The 13,703-nt window shown below is 36.6% G+C and overlaps 1 long non-coding RNA gene across 1 annotated transcript in view; it reads left to right on the forward strand.

Annotated features, from left to right (window-relative positions):
* Window positions 1-512: 512 nt before the first annotated feature.
* LOC125617326 overlaps window positions 513-13,703 on the forward strand; it is a 17,087-nt gene continuing 3,896 nt past the window's right edge. The window contains exons 1-2 of the long non-coding RNA XR_007348306.1: window positions 513-522; window positions 12,002-12,005. This is a non-coding gene — a long non-coding RNA (uncharacterized LOC125617326). The remainder of the gene's footprint in view (window positions 523-12,001; window positions 12,006-13,703) is intronic.

The raw sequence follows: 13,703 nt of genomic DNA on the forward strand, positions 1-13,703 counted from the left end.
TACCTTCCTTGATTGCACTTGCTTTATTGCTCTTGACAGACATCGATTTTTTTAATGAATTGTAGGTCTGTGGAAATCCTGCACTGAGCAAGTCTATCTGTGCCATTTATAAAATAATAATTATAAAAAATTAAAATCTGAACAGACAGAGGCCATGTCATGTAGCACAGGAAGTTCTAAGTTTTCCACAGTTTACAAGGCTATCTTTGGATCCTAGTCTAATCTGAGATGGGGGCACCTGAATGGAGTAGAATGAGATACAGCAAGAGGTACAGTCTAAAATTCTGTATTCTAATCTGAACATTGTTATTCAGTGTTTGGGTTCAGTTTGGCTAATATTGTTTTAACAATTTGAGTCTCCTTCTCTAAAAAGTGAGGATAAAGCTGCAAGAGCCCTTGAGCCACTTTGACTTCAGAGTATTGCTGTATTAGTTTCTGTAACTTCATGTCAGTAAAGACATGAAGTTCTGCCTTTCTGGAGAGCCTGTCCACTCATCATGCTTTCTGGACATGTGTGCTCCTGTGTGCATGCATTCCCCAGTCACTGGCCTGGCAGCCTCCCGAGCATGGTGCAGAGAACACAGGACTCTGGAGCCTCACAGGCCAGGTTTCCGGTCCTTGCTCCAGAAGTGCATAGATAGGTGACTTTCGTCAATCAACTCTTCTGTGTATTCAAGGACACATGGTTCCCTTCTCTGTAAAATGGGAACTATACTTCACACATAGGGAATGTTCCTCAGAGATTAAATCAAACATCATACACTTTTGCTTTTGCACTTAATAGATGAGATTAAATAAGACGTAATTATTATGGTTTATGACTACCCTTTCTCTTTAAAATCTCCATGACCTTACTGGTTGATGACTCATTCAGGATCTATTTGTTATTTTTAACTATAGCATTGTAAGTAATTTGGATTAAAATGAAAATAAATTGCTAAGGCAATCCATTAAAGAGGACTCTATATTAACAAAACCAACTAAGGATAATAATTTATTTATAATTCTGGAAGTTTTCATTTAAATTTTTATATTTTTCTATAACTCTCTTCTTGTGTTCATTAGTCACTTAAGTTATCAGAAAAATCCTTCACATTTATTCAATTGATCTAATGGTTTGACTATATTTATGTTTCCAGGAATTTCTACTTGCCTAATTTTTCAGAGATTAATAACTAACAATTCACAGTAGTTATCAAAAAATTCCGTCTCACAAAATGTACATTGAAGAAACAAGATGCAAATTCTTCTCAGTATATGTACAACATATGCAATGACTTAAATTTTATTTTGCTTGGTAGTTTAAGCAAATGCTGGCAACTGTTCTATAATTTTTTGCTGGTGGAAATAAATTATTTGTTATGAATTATTTTGGAAAAATTCATCAATTTGTCAATGATTTTTAGATATTTTGCATTATTATTGAGTTAATAATTTCAACTGTAGATCCTGAGCCATAAAGTAACCATACGTATATCAAGGCTAAACTGTAGAGCAGTGTTTGGTTAAATATATTTCAATTCTTTATTGATATAATAAGTTATGCAGATATGGTGAAAAAGAATATATTCACTGCTGGTGGGAATGTAAATTAGCGTATTCATTATGGGAAACAGTTTGGAGGCTTTTCAAAAAGATTAAAAAAAAAAAGAGCTACCCTGTGACCCAACATTCCTACTTCTGGGTACATATCCAAAGAGAGGAAGAACAGCACTTCCGTGCTCACTGCAGCACGACTCCAACAGCCAAGGCATGGCATCCACCTAAGGAATAGATAAAAATATGCCATGGATATGAAGAAAAATGTGGCATGGCTTATGCATTAAGCCATGAAAGAACAAAATCCTGTCATTTGAGGCAACTTGGATGGAACTGGAAGACATTCTGCTAAGTGAACAGAAAGTGCTGATTTTATTCACATACTAAATATATTTTACATTTTTTACAGTAGTCTTCTGTGTTTTCAGGGTTCACATATTCTACATGAAGTATTGTACGGCTTGAACATGGAGGTACCCCTTACCTATAGGAAACATTACTTTCAGTGCATATTAAGAAATGTAGTGCCATTTCTTCAGGTACACATTCAGCAGTAGAGGAATACTTAAACAAAATATGTTACATTTGTGCTAACTCAACTGTTTCAGAAGTTCAACATATTGCATTTTTATTGACATTAAAATATTTAACAAGCTTAAAAATGCCATTGTTATGCATTATGTTTTGCCTTCCCACATGGTACTATCACCCTCAAGGACTGAAAGTTATTTTAGGGGTGCCAAAACACTTTCTCTGGATATATGTAAAGCATAAACATGCATATCTCTATGCATAAACAGATTAATAATACCTCTCTGGTAAGAAAAACTGTATAAAAAAGCCTTCTTAGAGTGGTCATATTTAAGAAAATTAAGACATTGGTGAAGTGTTAGAGCAGAGTATAAAACTGTACATATTTTCTTGCTACATATGAACAAATGTATAAAGATGTGACACACATAACCCACACAAACACATACTCTAAGCATTCATATAGATTTCCAGTTTTATTCTCTGTGCAGATGATAGACAAATAGATGTTAGATGATAGCTAGATGGATAATTGTAGGATTATAGGCATTTTTAATTTTAATTTTGTTATGATATTTTCAATTTTTTACAAGAAGCATAAATCCTTTTAGAGCAACATTTTAAGAACCAATAACTTCTACATGCTTTAGTTGAGACCAGTGTCAACACCATACTTGGATCGCTTAAAGATGAGCCTATAACCAGGAAGATCATCATGTAGAGGAGACCCTGAAAGGAAATAGACTTTTTATTTGCCTAAAGAAAAACCTGAGCAATAATGGTTTTATGGCTTGGGACCACTGTGTATGAACAGATAGATGTTTGTGGAACGTCTATGATTAACTGTTTTTATAAACCTATTTTTGTCAGTCTGTACTGATAAGAAGATTATAATACCAGACCAACACTTATTTTTACAGGTCCAAATACAGAAATAATTGTGTTCTTGTGACTTGCATACAAATCAATGCTAAAACCCATTGTGCTTTAGAATTTAGGGAATTGTCTAGACCTGAGAAAAACATTCTATTTATATGCCTTAAACAAAAGGCAGCATAGAAAGGAAATGAAAAATGAAGTGCTAAAAATTCTCCAAGTGTGCACATTCTTTTTAATTTTATTTATTTTTTTATCATGCTATGTTCAAGGTTAAAATACCAATTTGTGAAAGAAGGATATTCTGAAGTACGAATTTAGGAATGTTTTGTTCCTGCAGTTTTGTTTTAATGCTGCATTGCTTATAACAGTGTGTAATGCAAACAAAGTGTGGTTTAGAAGTTGGTCACACTTAGAAATATAATTTAAATTCACAGGGCTTGGCACACAGTAGACAATAAATATATCCTACTTAAAAATAGAATGTGCACTATACCAGCTCTAGTGGAAGATGAACTTTCTAGAACTTCAATGTTTATTGAAAATCTCTGGGATGCTAGCGATGTTCTCTATCTGTGCTGTCTAACTAACAGCCACCAGGCACTTATAGCTGTTGAGCACTTGTGGCCAGGGCAAATGAGAAATTGCATTTTAAATTGTATTTGAGTCAATTTAAATTTTATGTTTATTTTTTTTTAAAAGTATTCAGTTTTATTTTTAACTGATAGAGAAAAAATACATATTCACGTTGTTTCATGTGATGATTTAATATACGTTTATATTATGTCATCATTAAAATCATGGTAAACAAGTCTCCTCCAGCATTTATCATTTCTTTTGGATGAAAACATTCATAATTTTTTTCTTCTTGCTTTTAAAATATGGGTAAATAATTTAAATTGCGAGTACATCTAGCTAACGGCTACCATATTGGTGACAGCACAGCTTCAGAAACTGTTAAATAAATGAGATATGCACCTCACAGTCCACGGTTCATAGCAAAATATTCTTTCAAATCTTTGGGGCTGATAGCCCTATGTAATAGAGCAATAGGAAGGAGATGATTACTATCAAATTAGTCTATAAAATATGTATTGAACACCAATTATTTTTCATATGATACAAAATGTGGATGAAAATGCTAATTGCATTTTCAGAGGAGAAAGAGAGATGTATTTCTTAAAAATTTACAACATAATTTGATGAAGTGATGGGTGCCCCAAGAAAGCTGAGTGTGGGACAAGAGAGGAATGCAATGGGGATCAGTGTACTGTGAGGGATCATTGTTAGGGAATCTGCATGTAAAATGGGACCTGTAGCAAGACACTTAGTCCTGAAGCCAGGAAGGGAGAAACCCTTGTGGATATCCTGGGGGAAGAGTATTCTGGACAGGGAAAATCCAGAGCAAAAGCCTTAGCCATGACTGACTTGGAAGGGCCTATAATGTCAAGAAAGTCCATGTGGCTTCAAGGAATGACCAAGTCAAAGGGGTGATAGGAAAGGAGAAGATATCAAAGGGCCAAATCATGCAGGATTTGTGGGCCCTGGTATATTTTTAATTTTATTGTAAATGGATAAAAAGTCATTCATTTCAATGCTTAATAACTCTTGTTACAATTGCCTTTATTTTTTGACGTTTTAAGATGTGTTTAGATTTTTTAAATCCAAATTAGAATAAGTATCCCACCGTAATGCAAAACACTGCCAATGAAACCATCAGCAGCACAGCAGTACTTGGAGTAACTATTTTTTAAGAAAGCAGAAAAACATCAACCAATATGTCACCACTTTAAGCAATCAATTCCATGTTCTATTTCATTTATAAATGTAAAAATTATAAAATTTGAAGAATAGAATACAGCAATGATTATCATCTGCATATTTTTATTTGGAACTTGAAATAGTAATTGCTTTAGGCTTCTGTAGAGATTTTAACCTTAATAATGGGTGTGTGGTGGAATCTCAGTGTTTTGATTTGCAAATCCTTGAGAAGATGTGATGTGGAACATCTTCTCATACACTTTCTTGCTAAAGGGCATGTTTTTTGTTGAAGGATCTATTAAGGTCTGGGGCCCATTTTCAAATTTGGTTGTTCTTCATCATATAAAATCAAGATGTCTTCATAAATTTTGGATAAGCATCATTTATCTGATGTGTCCTTTGTAAATGTTTTCTCCCAGTTTATGATTTGTTTTCTACTTCTCATGACACTATCTTATGCAGAGAAAATGTTCTCCTTTGTTTATAAGAACACTAATCCTGTTGGGTTAAGGTCATATTGTTCAATAATACCTGCAATTAACCTATTTCCAAATAATGTCACATTCTGAGTACAGGGACTTCAACGTATGGATTTTTTGAGTATAATTATTCAGTTGTTAATATCAGGTAAGGTATGTATTTTGAGTTAGTCTTGTTTTTAAATATTATACTGTATTTTATCTAATTTCCTGTATAAATGGAAAAATTACATACCATTAGTTTAGGAAAAAAAGGATAACTCAAGAGAACAGAGCTAAGATCTCTAAAGGTGAAGCAATGAGTTACAAAGAAACAGGGTTGGCTCTTTATGGAGAAAAATGGCAACAGGTACCCATTTGGATTTCAGATTTACTATAGACCAATGAACACCATGTACCTTCCATTTCTCCATTTTGGACAGGAATGTCTATTATTGTTAGGCTATGCTTTGACTACCATTTCACACTGGATGAATGAGGTAGGGAACTACTACTAGTCTCTTTAGTTCTCAGATCTTCATGTTGAGAGGAAAATGTACTTGAAGAACTTCATTAAGGAAGTGCCCTTGAGGATACTTGTTTGCACCTGGTCTTTATATTTCCTAAATATAGATGCGTGCAATATTTTCTCCCATCTCAAATACTGACTTGTAGTATTTGTTCTGCTCCTTCAGCATTAAGAAGTGGACTCTATTTTTTTCCAACCCTTTGAGGATGGGCAGGACCTGTGATTTCACAGACACAGAGAGGCATTTTGCTACCTGCAGGCATCACCCATAACTGGATGGCAACTTCTGCATATCATGTCTTGGAACATTTGCTGCCGTTGGATTCTCCCAGTTGAAACAGCTTCTGTATTGAAAGAGGTACAGTCCAACTGGAGAGGTTGTGTGCAGGTGCTGCCATCTTGGACTAATGCTCCAGACAGCTGTCCTCTGGTGCAGTCCCAGCTGACATGTGACTGCAACCATATGAGACTTCATGAGCAAGAATGCTGCCGATTGTGGTTAGCTCTCTGGAATGAGAAACACAGCAACAATTGTTTCCTTGGGGTTGTTTTGTAGCACCAGATGATTAACAGAGGTACTTCTCATTCTCTAAATAACCTTTTCTTATGCAAAATGTCAACCATTTAATATATTTGTGATACATATTACTAATATTTTCAGCATTTTTGAACATATGCCTATGATGAATATTAAACTTAAATTTTACCTTTTGGCATGTCTTTTTCAAGATTTGGTGAAAAAATTTGCCACTGAAATCAAATGGGATAAGGAATTCTTTTTGAGAAATTTTTTTACAGTGAATTAAATTAATATTATAGAGCTAGCAAGTTTTTTTTTATCTTGTATAAACTTCTGAGAAGCTTTATTTCACCATATTTGTTGATTCCAAATTTTTCCTGCTCTTTCTTACCAATCATACTTTGAAGTCTCAGGATTCCAACAGAGAGAAGCAAGCATGCAATCTGTCCACACTGAGGCACAGGTGGGAAGCCTCTTTAATACTTTGATGCCCTGAATCTAAAATGATACTAATTTCAAAGTGTTTTTTTCAGAAATATTCATAACTCAGATTAAGTTGTACAGAAAGGAGGTCCTCGCATTTTTCATAAATTGGGATTTTTGCCTTTGAGTTTATTGGAAGGACAGCTGGATATGAAAATGAAGATATTGATCAGTTTAAAGTCAGGGATCATGGAACCAATCCACATAGAGAAGTGGGGAGATGACTAGTGGGCACTCACTAATGCTTTTTGTGGAATACAGAAAGACAGAAAAAAAGTAACAATGGATTGGAACATAAAAAGGTTGAGATGTTCCACTTATTTGTGATGATAGGAAAGATAAGTATGTATTTTATACATATGTAAATTATAAAAGAGAGCAAGGAAAGAGAACAGCAGGTCTACATGCTTAGTTATCAATAAGTTAAGAAAAGGTCATCAATGAGTTAAGAAAAGGCAAAATGATGCTGGAAGTCAAGGAAGCCAAGAGGACCAAGCTGGGCATTTCGGGGAGCTGATTTTTGTTTGTTTGTTTCAAGTTAGAAAACAACCATCTTAAACGCACCCTGGGTTAGGAGAGTGAGTGTGGTTCATGGGATTGTCCAGCCTGCACTCAGGAATGCACATTGAATGATCATCTCAGGGGAGATGGGTGTCAGTTCTGGGGGTACATAGAGTAGGCTCAGAAAAGAGATCTTTGTTAGAACTCCCTTCACATATTGGGGATTGCACAAAGTAAGGTTTAACGTTTTGAATCAGAGAAGACATTGGGTCAACAATTACCTGGAGGCTATAGCTTATGCAGTTAATAAACAACATCAGTGTGAGACTGGGTGAGTTTTGCTCTGAGTAAATATCTTGGCCATCTTCACTTGTCCTCAAGTATCAGGATGTGCTACTAGTATTAAGAGGGGAGGACTGGCAACTTGTGCAGCTTCTTGTTGTCTTGCTTGGAGCCTGCTTATTTCCCACTTGTGGCTTCTGCCCATTATCCTCATCTTCGTCTCGTGTATAAGACTGAGGCTGAGAAAAGTGGTACCATTTGTCCAAGGTCTATCAGCTCTCAGGAGTCAGTGCGGCTTCTTCATGCCTGGCTCCTTTCCTTACTGCAGCTGCTTCTACTATACATTCCTCCACATTGGGCCCCACAGAAAATGGCTACTGCTTCAGAGTTAGAGCCAAATCTTATTCACCTGCACTGCTCATTCATCCCCACCATTTATGGCCTGCCAGCCTCTGGCCTTGGCTTGCTCAACATCCAGATCCGGCTGCTCTGCCTGAAACTATGATAATCACCACTCTATCTAAGTTAATTGAATGCCTTGGAGGAGTTAAGGTTTCCTAATTTATGTTTCATCTCTGGACTGTTCAAACCAGCTGCAGTCCTTAAAATATCTGCTCTGGGCCCAGGATAAATGCCTGTGGAGTCTGAACTCAGAGATCCCTCCAAGGTAACATGAAAGATTCTTTTGACAAGGGAACTGAGACTAAGAGAGGAAGTTAGCAGGACTTAATGTCAGGCAGCATGATAGCAGCAAATGTGATTTAATAACCCAGATTCTTGACTCCTGGACAGCATTCTCTCCTCTCATAGTTGAAACATAATTTGGGTTCCGATTGGTCTGCAGAGCTACCTGGCAGTAGATTCACATTTTTTTCCCTCCATTAGGATATGTACAAACTGATTGGATCTGTTTTGCTCAACTGGATCCCAACAATTACTCTCTAATCTTTTCTTATTTGACAGATAAGAAACTTAAACATTTTGACCCATCAAACATATATATTCACACATTATTTATCTAAGCTAGCTTTTATCTGATGCAAGAATCAAGTCAGTTGTTTTTTTTTTTTTTAATCTAGATCCAACACTGAGGCCATGTTTAATTAGAAAAAAATATCTGATTTTCAGTATTATAACACTGTTACAAGATTCTGTACTCCTTAAGATTTACCAGGGAGGTTGAATTCAGGACAGTTTAAAATTTTATGCAATCAAATTTCCACTTCACTATTAATCTCAAATGTAGACAGAACATATTTTCTAAGAGTATGTTATCTAATAATCAATTATTTTCTACTGCCAAATGTATACAAATAAGGAAGATATTTTAAAAGAATGTATACATAATAATGCAAAACAAGTAGAGAGCAGAGCAAAACAAGTAGTGGGCATTTGGTTTCCCTGGGATAGTAACCCTTCATTTGTTGTGAGGTTTGAATGAACTGCAGTGTATAAAATAGCTAGTCCGTGACAATAACCAGCAAAAGTAAATAATCCTTTCCCATTTCTTTTACACTCATCTAGAGAGCTTCTCTATTCACTGAGTGATGACTCTGATTCTTTCCAGATTGGGAAATATTATTTGTGATGTTATTGGATAGTTACATGAACACGCAATGTGCACAGCTAATTCTTTTTCTTCTATCCATAACATGGAGGAACAAATATTGGGATATGAGAAATATACAGTATCAGGATGCCAGCACTGAGGTGATGCTTCTAATGATTAATGTAATAAACTTTATTTAATCCTTTTTAACATTTTTAATCAACGCAAAACAGAAACATTCCATGTATTATTTGAGCTACATGTAATGCTGACACAGGCACATATTTTTCAGTTTTTAAATCAGATTAAACATGTTTTTCTCCTCTAGCATTCATCAGTGCTTTGTGGTAATAATTTTTGCAATCCTTTTTTCTAGTTTTTGTAATGTACTGTACATGATTGTTATTCATAGCTACAATACTCTGCAGTAGTACCCTGGAACCTCCTGCTCCTGTCATGCTGATTCTTAATATAAGCCAAGCTCTGTGCAAACTGGCTTTTAGAGACACTTAGGGTTCAAAAGCTAGTAGGTAATTGTGAGTGGCTACCTTGAATGTGGAGGTGGACAGTCCCCTGTGATGTAACAACAAGGGATAATGCTCAGGTCTTACCTTCTCACTCCCTCTTGTGCAATACCTGAAATCTCCTCAACCAGGAACAAAGCCTCTCATTCTGTCATTACTCAGTGACAGCAGCAAAATAGTAACAGTGACATTAACTTAAAAATAAGTTCTTGTGCTAGGAAATAACATTGATTTTTCTTTATTTTTCCCACATCACATTTTAAATGAGTAGTAGGAACTGTAGTTCAGGTTACTATAAGAAACTGCCAATTGGGTAGCTTCAACAGTCAACACTTCTTCTCACAGTTCTGGAGGCTGAAGTCCAAGGTCAGGTTCTGGGGAGAGCCCTCTTCTGGTCTGAGACTGCTGACTTCTTGTTGCATCCTCACATGTTGGGAAGGGACTGAGCTAATTCTGACCTCTTCCTACAAGTTCTCTAATCCCACTTCTGGGGGCTCCAACTTCATGACCCAGTTATCACACAAAAACATCATGTTGCAATACCAAAACAGTAGACATGAGATTGAAACATATGGATTGTGGGGAGGCAAACATTCAGTTCATAATCAGTACCATGCTTTTTAATTTATATTTAATATCAAACTTGCAAGAACTCTGAGCATTTTTATCACTTCAATGTTTCTGTCAAGGAAACTAAGGTTGAACAATGAACAAGGTCAAGTTCATTGTCAAAATCTGGAAAACAAACATGTCTATCTTACATCAATATTACATTTATTTAATTCTGATACCCTGTTCTTATCTATAGCCTATGTATAAGTGTAGTTTTTGAAAGGGAAAAAATAAAGCACATATACATCTTACAGTTTTTTTTTTTTTTTTGCTTTGTAACTAAACCTACCTGCCTAAATGTTTCTTCTGATTATTTTAGGATCCTAAATTTATAAACTCAGGAACCATTATGCTGAGTTAGCTAAATTACACTACATCATCACAATGGAATGATCTCCTCAGAGACCAGCAGAAGGATAATGGGAATCAGAAGAGAATTACAAAATGGGAAAAGAGAATTGAAAGGCAAAGGCAAGCCTCTGAATCTTGCCGTCTCCCAGCTCTTTCTCCTCTGTATTCCCTGGCAAGTAGAAATAAGGCATTTTGAACTTTATGAAACGCCAAATTCCCTTTTTGTGTGTGAAGCCTGCAGGGAGAGCTCCAATCCAACTCTCACTGCCCACACCACACAACTGCTAGCTGGGCCCAGACTCCCTCCCCGCTGACCTCTAACAGGGAGGTCTTGAAACCTCAGCTCTTCCAGCCTGACACTCCTCATCTGTGGTCTATCTGTATGCCCAGCACAGCTGGGCTCTTCGAGTTGGGCTTATTGCCAGTCATCTCCAATTTGCCAAACCTTCAGAAGGGCAGCTGGGACACCAGAACTTTCCTGGGAATTTCTGGGCCATCCGCTCAGATACTATATCCTTGTTTGCTGAGCTAAAGCTAGTAAAGGTTGGCAAAGATAAATTAGCAACCAATCCAGGAGGATTGCGCGTCTCTTCTAAACATTTGCCTAACACTGATTCCAAGTAGCATCCAACTTTGTCCTTAACGAGCTAACAGATGTGGGCATTATCAGAGGAACTTAATAGGGGATTATTCACAGAGTGAGGGATAGCTGGGTTTTCTCGCTCAATTATGATTTGGAGCAAGAGGATAGAAAATACTGTTCTAACTTGAAAGATGAACTGAGAGAACACCAACTATTTTCAATTATTTATTTTCTTACTTTCACCTCTGCAGGTCAGATGATTCTCTAGCCTAGCTGCCTAAACGGTACCTGGAGACTAGCCTGTGAGACACAGTGTTCTGTCATTTGTAGCCTGTGGCTTTGGAAAAAGCAATCTATTTCATCTCTTCCTGGTATGAAATTCTTTACCTGAAGCTGACCAGACCTTGAGACAATTGCCACAGCTACCAAGTCTGGTTCTGAAGGAAAACCCGTGTACCAAAATTTCACTGTATGAAGAGGGACCAGGCTCCTGGGCATCTGTAGGCATTGTCAGAACAAGGAAGGGGCATAGTTGCATATTGATTGATGCTTCCTGAGTGGCACATCACAATCATCTCTTTTAATTTCACATAAACCTAAACAGAAAAAAATAATAGTTTTTTTTAAAGAACTAATGTTTATTGAACATTTAATATAAACCAGAAATGCAGCCCATCTACCTATGACAGGTGTTAGTACAGGATCTGGAATACGTAGGAAGGAAATGATCATTGGAGAGGTGATGCTATCTTCAGCTTCACTCAGCAGGTGTATGTTGGACTAGGGATCCCACCTAGCTTTTAGTAAATCTGGACAAATACAGGGAAGGGGCAGGTGGAGGAAGGTTGGAACTGATACTTTGAGGTCCGGCAGTGACTGCTGCTTAGCAATTGCTACCCAAGCCGAGTTTCAATTGCATCATTACGAGATTACCTTCCAGTATGAGAGAGAAGGTATGAAGCCACCATCCCATAGTAGATCTCCAAGAAGCAGTGATTCTATACTCAATCACTATCCACTTAGAGCAGAGAAAGGAGATTCTATTTCAATAGTTTCTGTCCCAGAAATATTCAGAATGAGAGTGGTCTGAGGTCTAGGATTGCAGCTTCCATGTAGGCTGGGAACGTAATGGATCCAGGTAGAGTAACTGAGCTGCAGAAATGAAAGAAAAAGCAGAGGTTGAAATCTTCTTCTATAATAGGTAATTAATTTTGTTAACTAAAGCTAACCCAGGTGTCTCTGGGTCTGGCATCCCTTAGGTCCTATCGTTTCTCAGCAATTCTACCTAAACAACCCGAACACAGATTTTTTTCCCTTCTTTGGGTATTGTCTTTGTGCTTTAGGAGGATATAGAGTTAGAATATACTCGCTGTTTGGTGTGAAAGGAAAGACGTTCAGGCTGCAAATTTTGAAGTCTGGTATTTCCTAGGAGGAAAAGCCTTCAAAGAGAACAGTGATATATTATCCATGAGGTAAAAGCTTTTGATAAAGTCGACCATCTTCCACCCAGTACAACATTCTCCATTCAGTTGTCTGAGACATTTTATCCCTGACAGAATTTCTCTTTAGAAAAAATAATCTGAGACCTTTCTCCACTTTATTGCTCAACTGTTTGAGCAGAAATAATGAAGCTGAATAATCTTTACCACTTGCAGAGTAAGTTGTTTACATAAATATTACAGTTCGAGAACTGGTTCATCTGTTCCACAGCCGAGGGCAGACTAGGAATGGGCTCAGCAAGATCATTTGTTTTACCCCTGATCACACATTTAGTAAAACTTGGGGCACAGGCAAGTGCATGTTGTACTCCAAATCCAAACAGAATCGTTTTCTTTTCCCGGTGGAAATATGTTCCTTTTCGTTATATTAAATACATTTAAACTGATTCAAATATGCAAAGATTGAAAGACTATAATGGGATGGGAAAAGTCAATGCAAAAGATATACAATGCAGATTTATCTTCAAAAGTATTTGTTCTTTCTGAATGTTGCCTTTACATAGGAAGGGCACTGTCACTGGCCCTGATGTTCATGGGTCATGCTTTCTTTTGTCCATAGAACCACTGAAGTGAAAACCTATTATACGTTTTTGACATCTGATATGGAAAAATCATGTCAGCATTTTTATTTATATATTTATTTGCTTATTTACTTAATCAATTTTTCTTTATGTGTTACTTTCTCCCCAATGTCTGAAAAAAATTATTTTTCCTGGAAATTCAGTAATTTCCTTTGGATAAACTATGGAGCTTATAGATCTGAACCCAGATTTCATTTTTTTTTTAATTTTTTATTGTTGGTTGTTCAAAACATTGCATGTTTCTTGATATATCATATTTCACACTTCGATTCAAGTGGGTTAAGAACTCCCATTTTTACCCCATATACAGATTGCAGAATCACATCAGTTACACATCCATTGATTTACATATTGCCATACTAGTGTCTGTTGTGTTCTGCTGCCTTTCCTATCCTCTACTATCCCCGCTCCCCTCCCCTCCCCTCCCCTCTTCTCTCTCTACCCCCTCTACTGTCATTCATTTCTCCCCCTTGTATTATTTTTCCCTTTCCCCTCACTTCCTCTTGTATGTACTTTTGTATAAC

The sequence above is a fragment of the Marmota marmota genome, unplaced genomic scaffold (assembly GCF_001458135.2).
Source record: "Marmota marmota marmota unplaced genomic scaffold, marMar, whole genome shotgun sequence".
In the NCBI taxonomy this organism is placed as follows: Eukaryota; Metazoa; Chordata; class Mammalia; order Rodentia; family Sciuridae; genus Marmota; species Marmota marmota.